At 38.2% G+C, this 17,208-nt stretch overlaps 1 pseudogene; it reads right to left on the bottom strand.

Moving 5' to 3' along the window:
- Positions 1-13,848: 13,848 nt before the first annotated feature.
- On the bottom strand, positions 13,849-14,913 carry LOC116874395 (annotated as a pseudogene).
- Positions 14,914-17,208: the final 2,295 nt, after the last annotated feature.

The raw sequence follows: 17,208 nt of genomic DNA, 5'->3' as shown, positions 1-17,208 counted from the left end.
AGGAGTACTATCTAGACCTCTGAAAAACTGTTTAGGACATCACTGCTTCAGTTCCAAGTTCAAGTCCAGAAACCAAGACAAGTCCATTTGAGAACATGAAGAGACATAGGACTAAAATGCAAAAGACTTCAGTTCCAGAAACTGTGCTTCTGATCCAGACAAAGTTGAGCACGATCTAGATAGTAGATCATCGCATTGGACTCTTGGAGTATTTTCTCCCCTTTACCAATCTATCTTGACTTCCCTGGTATGCTGACCCTAGAAATAGCAAGGAGGCCCTAGTTAGGAAGCCCCCTGCAATTTGCTGACAAAAGATAATTTTTACAAAGGGTTGTATATTTGAGCCACAATTAACACGTTGATAGTTTGGAGGTCAGGTGACTTCCCCAACATGGAGGGCACAGAGAGGCATACATTTAGCGTCAATGTGTTGTTAATGTCATGCTAAGACCCTGAGTTTTTAGAATAAGAATGCTTGAATTTAAACGTACTTGTTGTGTATAATTGGCAAACAAGTTTACCCTTGTGTCAGATTTCTCACTGAAATAAGAGAAATAATAACAGGGCCCCTTCACTGGGTCTTTGAAATGATCAGCATAAAATCATGCAAAACTATGAGTGCAGTGCCTGGTACAAAGTAAGGGCTCTTAACTGTTAGTGGTTTTTAATGATCTGTGAAGTTGAACAAATATTTTACCCCCTTTTCTTTTTCACATTGACATGAATGGAGGATATAAGGTCATGGCTTTTAAACTTGAACAGGCCCCTTAATCACTAGGAAGGCTTGTTAAACACTGTTGACTAGGTCCCACCCCCCTAATTTGATTCACTGGGTCCAAGGTGGAGTTTGGGATTTTATATTTCTAACAAGTTCCCAGGTAATGCCTGGGATGCTGCCAATCCAGGGACGTTCCCTCAATCTCCACCCTCCCACCCCATTAACACTTTTAAAACAGAATCTCAGGACACAGACTCTTAACTATAGAGGACATATTGAGGGTTACTGGAGGGGAGGTGGGCACGGGATGGGTGAAATGGGTGATGGGGATCAAGGAGGGCACTTGTGATGAGCACTGGGTGTTGTTAAGTGATGAATCATTGACTTCTACACCTGAAACTAATATTATCCTGTGTGTTAACCAACTGGAATTTAAATAAAGACTTGAAGGAAAAAAAAATTTTTTTTAAAAACCTCTGAGGGATGTCTATGGCCTCAGTATAGTTTTACAACCTCCCCTCATTTCTGCGATGCCGTCAAAGTTAAAAGCCACTGCAAAGACTATCTTGGTTAATGAAAGAGAAATATTTTATTTGGTTAACCTGAATAATAGCATCCTAATGCCACATTTATTCGGTAGAGGAGGAAGGTCAAGAAGACAACCTTAGGAGAGAAAAAAGCAACTCTGCAATATTTACATATTAACACAGCAACAAAAGTTAGACTTGGGAGAAGAGAGATACATTTATTAATTCTCCTGGGAGTTGCAGGTTGATAAAATGTAATTGTTTGCATTTCTATGAGAGCTTAGGGCAACTTTCCTTTTGGAAATTGCACTTTGGGTCCCCATGTCTGCATTTCTGTTGCAGAGCTTGGTGAAATCTTAACAGCTTATTTCCATCTACAACTTTACCTTTTTTCCTGTCTACACAGACAGCTAGACAGCTATGTCTTTGGCAGCTTTATTTTTCCTATTTTGCTTTGTCCTTTGGATAGAATCTTCTTTTTTCTCCAAAAAAATTATCTTGATACAATGAGGAAATGCTTATGATAGAATACCACATGTGGGAAAATGTCCCTCAAAAATGTAAGATATTTAAGTGAATATGCAGCTTATTTGTAACTTTATGTTCTATTTTTAAGAGAGTATTAGTTTCATAATTAGGAAATAAAATTATTTAGCTGTTAAAAATGAGTTCACAGGGTTGATGACTCTTTTTAAATTGAAACCAAGGAGAAACAGGTAAGAAGATATAATTTATGAAACTTCCTTTAGAGTTCAATTCTAAGTACAATTCCATATTGAGTTGGAGTGTTTGAAAAGAGACGTGTGCTTACCGGTTTTACTCAAAATAATGATGAAATTGTTCCCCACCTGCAGGGTTCTCTGTTGGCAAAAGGAAAAGCACACGTAGAATATGTGGGCTTTGTAATTTTGCTTATGGTCTCCCCCTGCTGCAGAAATTGTCAGACTTGCAGATAGAAAATAATTTTTATTTTCTTTTGCAAATGGCATTTTTAGACTCCACAGTTGTTTGAAGTGGGAATATGAACTAGAACAATGTGTAACAGAAGAGGTTTGAGGTCTCCCTTGTTGAAGTACGTAGATGCTGGGCTACACTAGCTTGGAGAGTATCAGTGTGTGGTTCCCCCGTCTAGCAGCAAGGATCAGCTGGGAACTTAGGAAGACGAGTTCTCAGACCCCCTCCCAGACTTACTGAATCAAACTTTTGGGGAATATGGGCCAGAAATATGAGTTTTAGCTAAGTCAAGTGATTCGGGTCACTGCAGAAATTCTACCCCAGTCTATGCATTTCTGGTGTTTGTTTTGCAGTAATCCATTTGGAACTCCATGGGAAATACCTCAAATCATAGTGTGATCTTGCAGCTGTGATTGGCTGGCTCACTCTTATGTAGTCCCAGCACTGGCAGCCCCCTTCACAGGGTCCAACTGCTGGCCCTGCAATGCAGTAACGGCCATAGTTTATTTAGGCCCACATGAGACCATTGCTGGCACACTCCTGGAGCAGCCAGGAGAGATCAAGCAAGTGCCCCTGCACAGAACTTGGCCTGGCTGGACAAGCAGCAGTGACAAGGGTAACAATGGGAGGTATGTGTGCTGCTGATGTTAGGTAACCTTGGACTCTCCTTGAGACTTACTGCCGGGAAATCCATGAACTTCCACGATGACATTTGGAAAATTTCAGCCCCAGTGATTCTCAAAGTGAGGTTCAAAGATTGTTTACCTCAGAAACTCCTAGAATACATATGGCTTTGAAGAGAAGAATGCATTTCAGTATCTTCTGGTGTCCACGGGGTTTAGAACCCAGGAATCTCCATTGGTAATATCCTCACCAGATGCATCCTGTGTTCACTGCGCTAAACTAGCTGAAAGCTTCATCAAGGCAAAGATCATACATGCATTTGTTACTCCTAATCTTCTCTAAACCTAGCACAGATCCTGGGTATGGTAGTGCTCCTGTGTATTAGTAGTATTTACTAAATGAATGAGTTCAGGTAGAATGCACAAAGCAGTAAAGGAACAGATGAATAAAAGGATGGATAGATGGATGGATGGATGGATGGATGGATGGATGAATTCAAAGGACAACTAACCTTTGGGCATGTGGCTAATGCAGAGGATTCTTACATGTTGGAACTATTATTTCAGTTAAAGTCTCTGATCTTAATTAGAATTCTCGCCATTAAAGGGACAAGGAGACCTCATGAATGAATATTCATGTGTGGTTATATAAATTATCTGTAACAAATTATTAAGCCAAGGCTAGTTTTCCTTCTTTCCCACTTGCAACAGATTTATGAACTCCACCCAGGCCCATGTTATTAGCTCTAAAAGTGATAGAGGAGGCATAAAGTCAGGATGTTCAAACAAATATTTGCCCAATCAAAACATAATTAGAAAAGGAAATCCTGGAGAAAAATAAGTGAATCCCAGTGGAAGGTTTAAATGATTATTTGGAGGTTATGGGGTGTTTGGGATTAACCATTTCACTGCATTTCCTCATTATACAGTGTGTATAATGGAAAACAACTCTGTAGTGCTTGGCATGGAGTGATTCTGGCTGGAAAATCTGAGAGCATCCCTAAAAGAGGGTCAGGTTATTGGCAAAATGCAGATAGGCTCTCTTGCTCCAAATTTAGCCTGTAGGTTTCAAAACGATTCATGAAGAAAAATACCTTTACCCACTCTTGTGGATTTGCAAAACAGCAACCCCCTGCCCACTTCTCCCCACTTCATTAATGAAAATCCTCTCTCCTGGATCAAGCCACTGGCCTGTTAAAAAGGACCAAGTGACCCTTTCCTGTGGCTTGTCAGAATGAATAAAGGACACAGGCAAGACCAGGTTGCAATTTCTGATTTGATCTTGCCTGGGGCCTGAGGGGCCTGGGATGAATCTACTGGTAGAGATGAATGAAAGGCAAGAAGCACACTCATCAGACCTGGCAATGAATAGGTCCTGAGTTCCCAGCATCTACTTCCCCAAGCCTCCAGGCACCTTCAAAGAGTAACAAATGGCTGAATTAGCCATAGTGCCACTATCCAGCAAGACGAACACAAAAAATAAGATTTTACCATTTATTCAACAGTCATAAGAGAACTACACATGTGCACACCTGCACTTTTTTTTTCAAAGTCATACATATAAAATTTAAACTCAGTAGTACTAAAAGAGTTATGCAAAAACCAGCGGTCCATTGCCCTGTTCCTTCATAATCTCTATCCTCACCCCCAACTCCCGAAACAGCCTCTTTCCAAGTATTTAGCCACTTATTTTGTTCATTATTCCCCATATTTCAACAAATGTCCTTTGTTGAAATATATCAACTGCTATATCTCCATTGGAAATAACCTCACCAGATGCATCTTATACTGCTGTTTCATTTTTACTCACGTTAGATAGAATCTCTTTACCTCCTTTTATGCTAGTTACCACCAACACATTCAGCAAGTTCTACCAACCTTCCACTAACCAGCACAAACTGTGCTTGAAATAATAACTTTACAAACATAGTTCAATATTGAGCCAAGCGTTGTTCTCTAAACATATCTTATTTCTTATAAAACTGTTTTTTCCCCTAGAAGTAATAATTGCCTTGTCTTTTAAAATTTGTTTATTTTGTATGTATCTAAGACTATTTTATTTTTCCAAAACCTCTAGTTATTTTCCCCTACTTGAAAAACAAGTTTCTTCCCAAATCTGTGAAAATATTCATTTCTTCAGGTTTTTCTGTGAAAAACTCCATATATCTCCACCCATCTGTTGTCGTCTCAACTGGTTGTGCCCTAGGCTTTGTGTATACTCACGCTGTTGGATTTTCCATTTGCTAGGTTTCTGTGTTTATTCACCTGTTCCCAGGATTCTTATCTGGTTTAGTCCCTTAATTTTTCTACCATCTTTTAAAACCTTAAAGCTGCTTAAAGTGTGGGTCACTGACCAGAAACATTGGCATCACCCAGATCTGTTAGAATTACAGATGCACAATCCCTGTCTACAACCAAGTGAAGAACCAGCTTCAGTTCAACTAGATCCCAGGTGATTTGCATATATATTAATATTTGAGAATCGTGCTCTAACACAAATAGATATTTAAGCTAGAGGTAGATTTCCTGATTGAAAATAATCTTCCCTAAGAATTACTAACTTTCTAGAATCCCAGATTACTGAGGAAACACCCACAACTAATCTGAATCCAATTTCGTGCTGTGATCAATCTTTTCTTTTTTGCCTTCTTCATTCTGAAATTTGAGAATAATATTTTGTGTCCGTGTGTGTGTGTGTGTGTGTGTTTAGGTGTGATTTATTGCTCTGGACACTCATAAGCATCTGTCAGTTCTGAGAATTTTCTCATATTATTTTTTGGGGGGGGAGTAATTTTTTCCCCTATGGTTTATTTTTCTTAAATTCCTACTTGGATATTGGGTTGCCTGTACTTATCTTTAATTTACCCTTACTTTTGTTATCTTTCTTTTCTTTGAGTTTGTTTCACTTTCTGGAAGATTTCCTAAATGTTATCTTCTGACCTTTTAATTATTAGTTGTGTTTAATTTACAACTTCTCTTTCTTGTTTGATTGTTTCATTCATTTTATAGCACTCTGTTCCCTCTTATTTGTGGGGGGGGGTCTCAAAACCTTCTATTTGTTCTCAAGAAGTATTAATCATAATTGTTATGAAGGTTTTTTTAGTGCTCTGTGTATTATTTCTCTTTTCTCTGAATTCCTTTTTCCTCTTTGTTTTTTCCTTCATATGCGAGGCATTCTTCAAAAGTCTGAAGTCTGGTAATCCAGGTTTGTTCATATTAAAGTCTGTTCATATTAAAGAACAAAGCCATAAAAAGCTGACTGATATTTCTATGTAGACATGTGTAGGTACTGGATAGCACTTAAGGACAAGGAGGTCATGAGTTGTCCTCTTCATTCGAGGATCCTTCAAAATCAGTATATGGAGGGAAATCTTTGTTTTGAGCTCTTCTGTCAGCAGGATATCTTGTATGAGGGAGGAAGATAAGATATATGCCTGGGAGAATTCTGGAAGCAAGATGACGGGAGGACACTGAGGTCCTCTCTCTATTTTTCAATTAATCTCCCTGCTGTCGACCTCACAGAGCACCCATGCAACCTTCTGTGTTGACAGACATAATGGGTCCTTTCCATTCCTATTTCTTTTGGAGACCAATCAGTCCTGCCTCACAGTGGGGATGTGGGGGAGGGAAAGATATCTGATGCCCAGCACATGGGAAGGTGTCTGAGGGGTTTTCCACGTATGGACTTTAAACCAATGAACCTGTTGTCCCCTGGGCCTGTCAATCCCAGCTGCTGTGGCACCTGGTGTTTTCCAAGGATGAACAGTCTTAGGATGGAGTGGGGAAAACCTGCTGCTTCTTAATAGTCATCCCATGTCCAGGCATGCAGCTGCACTGTCCTCCATTCTAGACAGTTCATTCAGATATCCTGTTCCCAAAAAGGACTTGAAAAATGTTTTCTCACAATTGTTAGGTTTTCAAATTCTTCTCCCATCATTTCCTGGGACTTGCAGAGAAAAAGAAGATAAATGTGGTGGTTAATCTTCTATGTTTATCCAGACAGCCATGAAATGATCTTATTGCCACTTATTATTCACACATTTAGCAATATTACTGAAGAATACTGATTAAACATAGTGAATTTAAAAAACTATGAAATTCCACCAAAATGGAAGTAAAAAGAGTTTTTGTGGGTGTAGGTTTTTATTTGTTTGTTTTAATATAAACCCTCAGTTATAGATAACATGAGAGTAAACAAACCATTTTAGAATCTGGAAACAAGCTAGATAATGTTAGCTCAGTTAATATATAAAGAGCGCTGAAACTGATGCTGGGGGCAGGGCAAGAATAAGCCAACAGCAATCTTACTTTCACCACGGAACCTCAGGAAGCCAAAAATTAGTCATTCCAGCCAGACACCTTGGAAAGGAGAAGTGCAGGCTGGCCTAAAATCAACAATACTAATTGAAAGTCTATAGTCACTCCAGATTAAGGTCACGAGGTTTAACAAGGAAAAATGTGTATCTTCAGTTAAATTTGAATTTCAGGTAAACAATCAATTCATAATTTATATAGGAAAAGGCACCATTTATCTTGAAGTCAGATTTAACTGGGTGTCCTGTATTATTTCAGATCCCCTCCCCAACCCAGCACGGAGTGGAGATGGCCCTCCTCTTTCTGACAGAGGCTGGAAACTCACTTCTTGAAATGATCCAGAAACAATTTGGACATTTGACCACCAGACCCAATGGAGTATTTAACTGAAAAATGGGGACTGGCTCCAGTTTTTAGTGGAATGGTGAGCCCACTCCTGACCACATTCTCTCCCCTTCCCTAACTTGTTGAAAGCCAGGCTTACAAGTCTCTGACAGGACATTACTTTGGGCCTATGTTGAGCCCATTATATCAGGAAAGACCTGTTTTTTTTTTAATTTTTTCTTTTTAATTTTTTATTAACATATAATGTATTATTAGCCCCAGGGGTACAGGTCTGTGAATCGCCAGGTTTACACACTTCACAGTACTCACCATAGCACATATCTTCCCCTATGTCCATAACCCTACCACCTGCTCCCTATCCCCCTCCCCCGGCCATCCTCAGTTTGTTTTGTGACATTAAGAGTTTCTTATGGTTTGTCTCCCTCCCGATCCCATCTTGTTTCATTTATTCTTTTCCTATCCCCCAAGCACCTCACGTTGCCTCTCAACTTCCACATATCAGGGAGGTTATATGATAGTTGTCTTTCTCTGATTGACTTATTTCACTAAGCATAATACCCTCTAGTTCCATCCACGTCGTCGCAAATGGCAAGATTTCATTTGAAAGACCTGTTTCTTGATTAGAATTTTTGGAGATCTAGATTTCTTTCTAAGAAATTGAACTTAGACCAGCACCTATACTAATAGGATGGGGCCCCTCAATGCTCTCAGGTACCTAAACCCACACCAGGCAAGAAGACACACCCCGCCCCTCTAAGGCCCACAGACCTTGTAAGCTTTTTGGAAACTCACTCTTCAAATATTAGTTAGCAGCTAAGACACACTGAAGGAACACCTTTCATGTCAAAGACATAGATCAAGACACAAATATCAAAAAGCATAATTGAAGGAAAAGCAATCAAGGATCAGAAAAAAATCTTTAAAAATTTAATCTTTAGAGAGACAATATTCAGCTCACTAATTCCTGGAGATAAGAAGGAAATGAGGTAGAAAAGGAAGACTAAAGAGAACAAAACCTCTTAGAAATTAGAAACACAATAGCAGATATAAAACCTTCAACTTGCAGCTAAGGAAATTTTCCGGAAAATGAAAAAGTAAAATAAGATGAAGTTATGAAAATAGGAGAAATGATAAGTCTCCAATATCTACTAACAGAAGTAGCAGAGAGAAAAGAGAAAACAGAAGAAGAAACTTGCAACATAAATGAATAAGAAAAAATATAAAGTCAAATTCTCATAATGGAAGAACATGAGTCTCTCGATGAATGAGCTCAATATGGACCCAAGATAATGGCTGAAAAAATAAAGGAACCACTCCAAAGCATATTACCACCAAGTTTCAAAGGCAATCCAGCTGTCAACATTAGTACTGGAAGACAGAAGAGCACATAGTGAGGCTCTCACAATACAGAGGAAATGTAATTTACAACCAAGACTTCTCTGTAGATAAACTATGAAATGGGTATAAGGTCAGACTAAAAACAAGCTTAGATGTGTAAGTGCTCATGCATTTATTCTCCAAGTGTTCTTTTTTAGGAGGCTATGAAAGGAGTGCTTCTATGAAATGAGGAAACAAATCAAGAACAAGCAAGATCTGATAGCCAAGAAATAAAAAATTCATTACAGGAGAAAGGGAGAGGGAATTCCCCAGTGATGGTTAAGAGAATGTGAGGACAGCAGGTGCAGAGTCAGTCTGGAGAGCACCAGACCACACTAGAGAGGAAGAGGATGAAGAGGAATAGCATCCAGAGGGAATTCTTCAAGGAAAAAAAAAAAACAAAAAACAAAAAAACCCGGACAGGTTAGAGTTTAATAGCTGAAATTTTGGGAAGATATTTTAAGAGGATATTTGAAAGAAAGTTTATATAGATGATATAGATATAGATATAGATATAGATATAGATATTAAATTCCTGGAAAATGGAAAGGGGGGAGTAGGAGAAGTTGGGAGGGAGAAGAAAAGGAAAGGAAGTTGGAGAGCGGGAGTGAGAAGCAAAAGAGCGGAGGGAGAGAGCAGAAGAGAGGAGCCAGGGATTGATTTGATTGTCAACCCCAAAGAAAAGAAAATGAGCAGAAAATAATATGTAAGCCCAAACTGACTAAAGGGAAATTAAATTAAACATTGCTTGGTTCAGCAATAAATGCTTAAATAACTGTGTTTTTCAATAAAAATTATGGCATAACTATATTGAGAGGATGAAATAGGGGTGTGATATGAGTGTGCATGAGTAAGAGAATATGCGGCTGTGTGAGAATTTGTGTGTTTAGAGAATCTTAAGAAAGCAAAATCCCCATTTTACAAAGGAAAGGCAATAAACCCTATCTAAGACTGAAACAGAAATTAGGAGTATTTAGGGGTACCTGGGTGGCTGAGTCGGTTGAGCACCAGTCTCTGGCTCAGGTCATGAATGATTCCAGGATCCTGAAGGAGCCCTGGGGACTCAGCTTCTGGGGAGTCAGCCTCTCCATCTCCCTCTGCTCCACCCCCCACCACTCAAACTCTCTCTCTAATAAATAAACAAAATCTTAAAAAAAAAGAAATTAGGTGTATTTAACTGATGTTTTGAAATATTTCAGCTAACATTAGAAAAAAAAATCTAAGAGTTGAACATGATTTGCACCAGAAATTGGTACTGAGGACGGGTGGGACAGGGAAATGCTTTTTAAATTATAAAGCTTTGATAGCTATTTGATTTTTAAATGATATACTTAAAAATTTATAAAATAATATGTTCATACATATTTGATAAAATAATATATATTATACATATGCTCTCCTCTGATGCCTTCCCTTGCCAGGGATTTTGAGCATACTGGTGAAATACACCAGTTTCTTCTGTATGCTAATTTTTTTTCTGATTTGCACAGCATCAAATAGCCTGCATTGTTTTGTTTTCTAGTTTTGATACACTTTGTGTAGTTCATCTACAGTTCTTTTGTCTACAAAGATACAAATCTATGAACCGCATGTTTCTTTTGTGTCTCTTGTCAAGAGACAGAACTATCCTAATCCCTAAAATGCACGCAGATAATGCCTATTATGGAGTCTGCTGTTCTACTCTTTGGAACAACGATCTATCTGAAACCATGCCAAGACTAAAACAAAAAGGTAAACATATAAAAAAATGTTCTAGGAAATCTCCCTTCAATTTGAGAGAGAGGATCCATTGGATCTGATAGTACAGTAATAGCATCTGATGAATTCATGCTAGGAACTTCTCTACAGTCATATATCTGAGTTGGTGACCTACAGCATCCAGACCCTGAGAACCCCATTCTGAGAGGTAGGGTAATGGAGACCATAAACGGGAAGGTCACAGAATAGGTTCTTTCCTGGAATGACCTTCCACGTCCATCTCACTCATGAAGCTAAGGCTAGGTTTCAGAGTTCTGGATTCCACTTGAATTTTAAAACAGTACAAATAAAATCATTGGGCCCAGAATAATGATGAATATTAAAGGTTATATGATTGACACCTATAAAACTTCCAAGAGTGTGAATTAGATCAAAACAAATTTATATACAAAATACTGGGTTTTTAGGGCTGTGAGGAATCCATTGATGCTTGGAAGAGCTAAGTTAAAACAATTTAAACAAAATGCCATGTTACACAGCAGGAAATAAAGTTTATGGAACTCATTACTTTAAAAAGTGAAACAGGAATTATAGTTCCTAAAGAGGTTTAAATAAATTCATACATGACTGATCTGTAATGGGTTATTCATGAAAATCAGATTATATTTTCAAGCTAAACATTGGAGGACGGCGCTAAAGAAAAACAGTAACAATAAAATACTACTACTACTTATTGGATGCAGTGAGCCACTCGAGGTACTTCATAATAGATTATCTTATTTAATTCTACAGCAACTAGCAAGCTATTATTCCCCGTATTTTACAAATGAGCAAATGGATTCTCTGATCAGTTCGTGATGGGCATTCGATTTTAACCAGTCCAAAGATCCGTGTTCCGAGGTAAGGTAAACCTCCTCTGATTGCTGGTACTGAATGAAAAGGGCCACTTTTCAAGGGCAGGTGACTGAACTATTTCCTTACCCTCCAAGGACTTACAAGATGAAATCTGGTAAAGGAAGAGTAAAAATCACAAGTGATCAGGGCAGCCTGAGAAGTGTGTGTGTGTGTGTGTGTGTGTGTGTGTGTGTGTAGGATGAACACATGTCCCAGTCTGGCTGGGACAGACCCAGAGTAACTATTATGACAAGTCGTTGTCACTCTGGCTGAGGAGTCAGGGAGAGCTGGAGTATTGGCAGACTGAGTTTAAACAAATATATTTCAGGTTTATCACTTAAGTATATTAAGTTATATAAACGTAAGAATATTAAACATATCATATGTTTATGCTAAAACATATTCTCAACAAGGCAAAATTTCTCAAAATATGAGGCTCAGGGTTCTTACCACATCACAATCCCCAGTGCTAATTCAACCTCACAATCTTTAACCCCTCCCCACTGCACATTTTTATCTTCCTCCCACAGTAAAAACTCTGGATCCCAACAATATTAACACAAGTATGTATTTGTTCAACTCTGTGATTTTTTCAACACATTTCTAGAATTGCTATATCCATACCACTAAAAAAAAAAGACCTCTAATCTATCAAAAAGAATTCAAGATCTGTTTGTGTGCTTTCCTTCTCCCCAACACACTAAGAATATGTAGTCAAAGTTTCATGTTAAAAAATTATTTGGTTTAGCGTTACCCTCCAACCCCCACCTTTCAGTGTGGTTGTTATTTATGTGAAACTTAGTAAGTTTTATTTGTATATTGGCATTTAGATTTAGATTTTTCTTTTTTTTAACTCCCATCTTGTTTTAATTTGTTTGACTATGTAGATAACATTAGTGTGCTTCTAAAAGTCAAAACTGTTCAAAAATTATATTCAGAAAAATGTCATGCTCTCTTCTTTCTTCCACTCTGTATGTCTCCCTCCTACTCCCCCCTGCCTCTCTGCCACCTCTTACTCTGTTTACCAACTTTACTGCTTTCTGGTTTTCTCTGTTCCTTTTTGCAAAAATAAGTACTTTGCTTTTTTTTTTTTTCTTAACATATATCCTCAGTATAACTTTCCAGCACTTCATGGAGATCTTTCTCATTCTTTTCTAAAGCTGCATGATACACCACCATATATATAAGTCAAAGTTTATTCAATCAATTTCCTATGTTTGAGCACATCAGTAGTTTCCAATTATTTTGCAGTTATAAATATCACCACAATGGATAATATTGGATATGTATGCATATTTTGTATGGTTAAATGCATATTTTGGGGTAACACCTTAGAAGTGGAATTTTTAGTTCAAAAGTTATACACATTTATGGGTTGGTGAGATATAGACAAATCTAGCCACATGCCAGGTATACGTGTTTTAATTATAGTGAGTTTATAATATATTCTGTTCCTCTCTTGGGGTTACTTCTTTACAGCTCTTCTTTTCTCATGTTTCCTTAGGTTTTCTTTCTCCATATTTATATTTCTTTCATAGAGACTTTAGTATTTAGTATTTGATTAGCTCCACAAAAGCTCTTTTCATATTGTCCATATGTTTACCTAGAAAGAAATGACATCTTGATGATGCCAAGTCATGCTAACCAACAAGAGATGTGTGTCCATTTGCCCAAGTCTACTTTTGCGTTGTTCAGGATCATTTAAGAGTCTTCTGCATATATGTTTTGATAGATTTTGTCTTACTGATTAGTCCTAAGTATCTCATCTTTATATCTTCGTCATTGTAAATGGGAATTTCTCTTCCATTATATTGTCTAACTACTTATTATTTGTGTATGTGAAACCAATTAACTTTTGAATGTTTATTTTATATCTTGCTGCAACGCTAATAGGGACATAAAAAAACACGCACACAATTGCACAGCATTCATAAACGTCTATTTCATTATTGGGGAGAAGCATATTTAACAGCTAAATACATTTAAGTAACATATAAGGGATTGCATGACTGCCGTGTTGGTATCTAGCTCAGATCCCAATTCACCTACAACCCAGAAAACGAGTCTCTGCCTAAATATTTAGGGGCACCTGGGTGGCTCAGTGGGTTAAAGCATCTGCCTTCAGCTCAGATCATGATCTCAGGGTCCTGGGATCGAGCCCCGCATCGGGCTCTCTTCTCGGAGAGGAACCTTTTTCCTCCTCTCTCTATGTCTGCCTCTCTGCCTACTTGTGATCTCTATCTGTCAAATAAATAAATAAATAAATAAATAAATAAATAAATATTTAAAGCACAGCTCTTATTTAGGTGAGACTTTGTTTTGATCATCTTGGTCACACTGGAAATACACAAAGGTGAAACCTTCTGATATCCGTTTCCAGAGGTTTCTTTCAGCTGGATTAGGCCTCTAGCCACAGAACAAGCCCAATTTTGGGTCCTGCAGCATGAATACTCTTCCCAGCTACCAGAGCAGACAGTGTACACTTGACCCAGGCCTCAGAGTCTGAGCCCACACTAATCAAACTAGAGTTGTTGACTTTTTCAGAAGTGGAAGCAGAGGGATCCAGCTGATACTTGGCTGCAATGTGGAAGTGAGTGCAGCTGGCACCTGATGTCCAAGCAAGGTTTCCTGAAGTGTCAGTATCTTCACATACATTCTAATAAATTGATCCTCCAAATTCTGTCCCATAGTTGACATTAGCGTGTAGCTGGAAGTCCCCCGTCCTGAAACCCATTGCAGAGTTATTTCTTGTCAGTTTTGACTTGGCACTGTCAAAAGGTCTTCTGGTCCCCAGCAAGCCAGCCCTCATAACCAATGATAAGTAACCAAACAAAATCAAGGTCAGCATCACAACCAAGGTTTATCAACTCCCTCTTGTAAGACTTCTTTTTACCACTTGCCTGTGTTGGACGAAAAGGATATTAAATATGAGCTTTAAACCTTGATATACCTTGGGGCGCCTGGGTGGCTCAGCGGGTTAAGCCGCTGCCTTCGGCTCAGGTCATGCTCCCAGGGTCCTGGGATCGAGCCCCGCATCGGGCTCTCTGCTCAGTGGGGAGCCTGCTTCTTCCTCTCTCTCTGCCTGCCTCTCTGCCTACTTGTGATCTTTCTCTGTCAAATAAATAAATAAAATCTTTAAAAATAAAAAAAAAAACCTTGATATACCTGGTCTTCAATTATAATTTATGTTCCCAGAGAGTTATCTGTGTTCCATTTTTCTGTGAAAGTCCGACAAGACCCATACCATTTATATTTGGTCCCTGCTGTTCCACGAACTTTACCGGTGTCTGTATGAGATGAACCAGATATTGAGAATCCCACACCACTGCATGACTTTGTTTTCACACCCAGTTTCACCAACCCAAAACCAAATCTTCTGCTGGAAACATCTCTGGTGTCTTTCCAAGGTCAGCATATGGCGGATACATATTGGCCACACATGGCTCTGTCCATAGGTGGCCATGGGAAGGTAAGGCCAGGGGAAGAGATGACCCAGTGGTCTCCTGAGAGGGGCAGCTGCCACTCTGCTTGCTGCTGAGTCCCCTCAACTCACTCAGGAGCTCAGGGGCTCAGGGTCAGCTATAGCTTCCACAGATGGAAGATGAAGGAAAATGTCTTATTTCCTCATCACTGCCTTTTTGTTCTTATTAGATATAACTTGTGTACCATTTTAATTCCCTTCTTTCTTCTTGTATTTATTTTCTTAAGGGTTGCCCTGGGTATCCCATATATTCTGTTATGTAGTATTTTCATGATCACTGTTTTTTCTTAAATTCGCTTACTTTGCTCAGCAGCTCTTCTTTCACTCAAAAGTTTGATAAGCTGCCTGGGTGGCTCAGTCGTTAAGCGTCTGCCTTTGGCTCAGGTCATGATCCCAGGACTCTGGGATCAAGCCCCGCATCAGGCTCTCTGCTCAACGGGAAGCCTGCTTCTCCCTCTCCTACCCCCACCCCCACCCCCACTTGTGTTCCTGATCTCATTCTCTCTGTGTCACATAAATAAGTAAAATCTTAAAAAAAAAAGTTTGATAAAAAAAATTAATTTTATTTGTTGTTTTCAAAGTGGATATCATTTTTATTTCAAAATTTTTAATGAATGGATTTTGTGTTTGGCTTACATTCTAATAAAAATATTTTCTAATATCTCTAATCTACCAAACTTATGGTGGTTTTGTTCATGATCCTATATATGATCAATTTTCTTATGAATGATCCATATATATTTGGAAAGAGGGCATATTCTCTCCCATCAGAGTGATTTATTTATGTATATATTTATATATTTATATATGTTTAAAACATAAATATGTTCGTATTTATATATGATCTATCTATAGATATATATCTATATATGATCTATCTATCCTATTATTTTTTAATCAGTTTCTCCTTGCAATTTCTTTATTTTGTGTTTTATATAGATTGTTTTCTATTTTTTGGTGCAGACATAATTATAACTGTCAAATATTTATTGTGAGCTGTAACTTTCAACATTACAACAATAAAGTTTTCTTTAATACTTTTGCCTGAATTCAATTTTATCTGATATCAAGATGGTCATTTCTGTATTCATTTTGTTTTCCTTTGCCTAGTACAGATTTGCCACATATTTCTTTTTAGCGTTCCAGACATTTACATTTTGGGTATATTTCCTATACAGAATAATTGGGTTTTGTGTCATTAGCCAATTTGAAAATCTACTTTATTTAAGTAGGTAACTTTGTTCAAACTATTATAATGGAATACCATAGATTAGGTGGCTTATAAGCAACATAAATTTATTTCTCACAGTTGTAGCGGCTGAAGTCTGAGATCAAGGTCCTGGAAGAAAGAATGTCTGGTGAGGACCTTTTCCTAGTTCATAGATACCTGTCTCCTTACAAAGGGAGCTCTCCAGAGACTTTCATAAGGACACAAATCCCATTAATGAGGGCTCTACCTTCATGACTTAGTCACCTCCTGATGTCCCTGTATCCAAATACCATCATGTTGGAAATTAGATATCAATGAGGTTTTCTTGTGGTGCATAAACGTTCAGACCATAGGAGTAAGTGAATTAAAATCTTTTACCTGTATCATAGGATTGTTATGTTTGACCTCAAAACGGACATATAATTTATGTTACGGGAACACCTGGGTGTCTTAGTCCATTAAGCGTCTGCCTTCAGCTCAGGTCATGATCACAGAGTCCTGGAATTGAGTCCCACATGGGGCTCCTTGCTCAGCGGGGAGCCTGCTTCTTCCTCAGCCTGCTGCTCTTCCTGCTTGTGCTCTCTCTTTCTCTGACAAATAAATAAATAAAATCTTTAAAAAAATAAAAATAAAAATGTTATGATTACTGATTATATTTACATTGTTTCTTTTTCTGTTGAGTTTTTCTTCTTGCTGTTTTAAAATATATTTTAGGGGCGCCTGGGTGGCTCAGTGGGTTAAAGCCTCTGCCTTTGGCTCAGGTCATGATCCCAGAGTCCTGGGATCGAGCCCCGCATTGGGCTCTCTGCTCAGGAGGGAGCCTGCTTCTCTTCCTCTCTCTCTCTCTGCCTGCCTTTCTGCCTACTTGTGATCTCTGTCAAATAAATAAATCATATATATATATATATATATGTATATATATATATATATCACTATCTAGTAAGTGTGTATTTTTCTTCCAGTGGTTACATTTGTATTCTTACCCTTAATCCTATCTCTAATCTTATTTTTTCTTAATTTTTTACAGTCTGGTTTTAATCTTTTACTATTTGGTTGTAAATAGAAGT

Source organism: Lontra canadensis, unplaced genomic scaffold, assembly GCF_010015895.1.
Source record: "Lontra canadensis isolate GAN:19392208 unplaced genomic scaffold, GSC_riverotter_1.0 scaffold36, whole genome shotgun sequence".
NCBI lineage: Eukaryota > Metazoa > Chordata > Mammalia > Carnivora > Mustelidae > Lontra > Lontra canadensis.
Note: the sequence above shows the minus strand (reverse complement) of the source record. Positions and strands in the feature narration are given on the sequence as shown.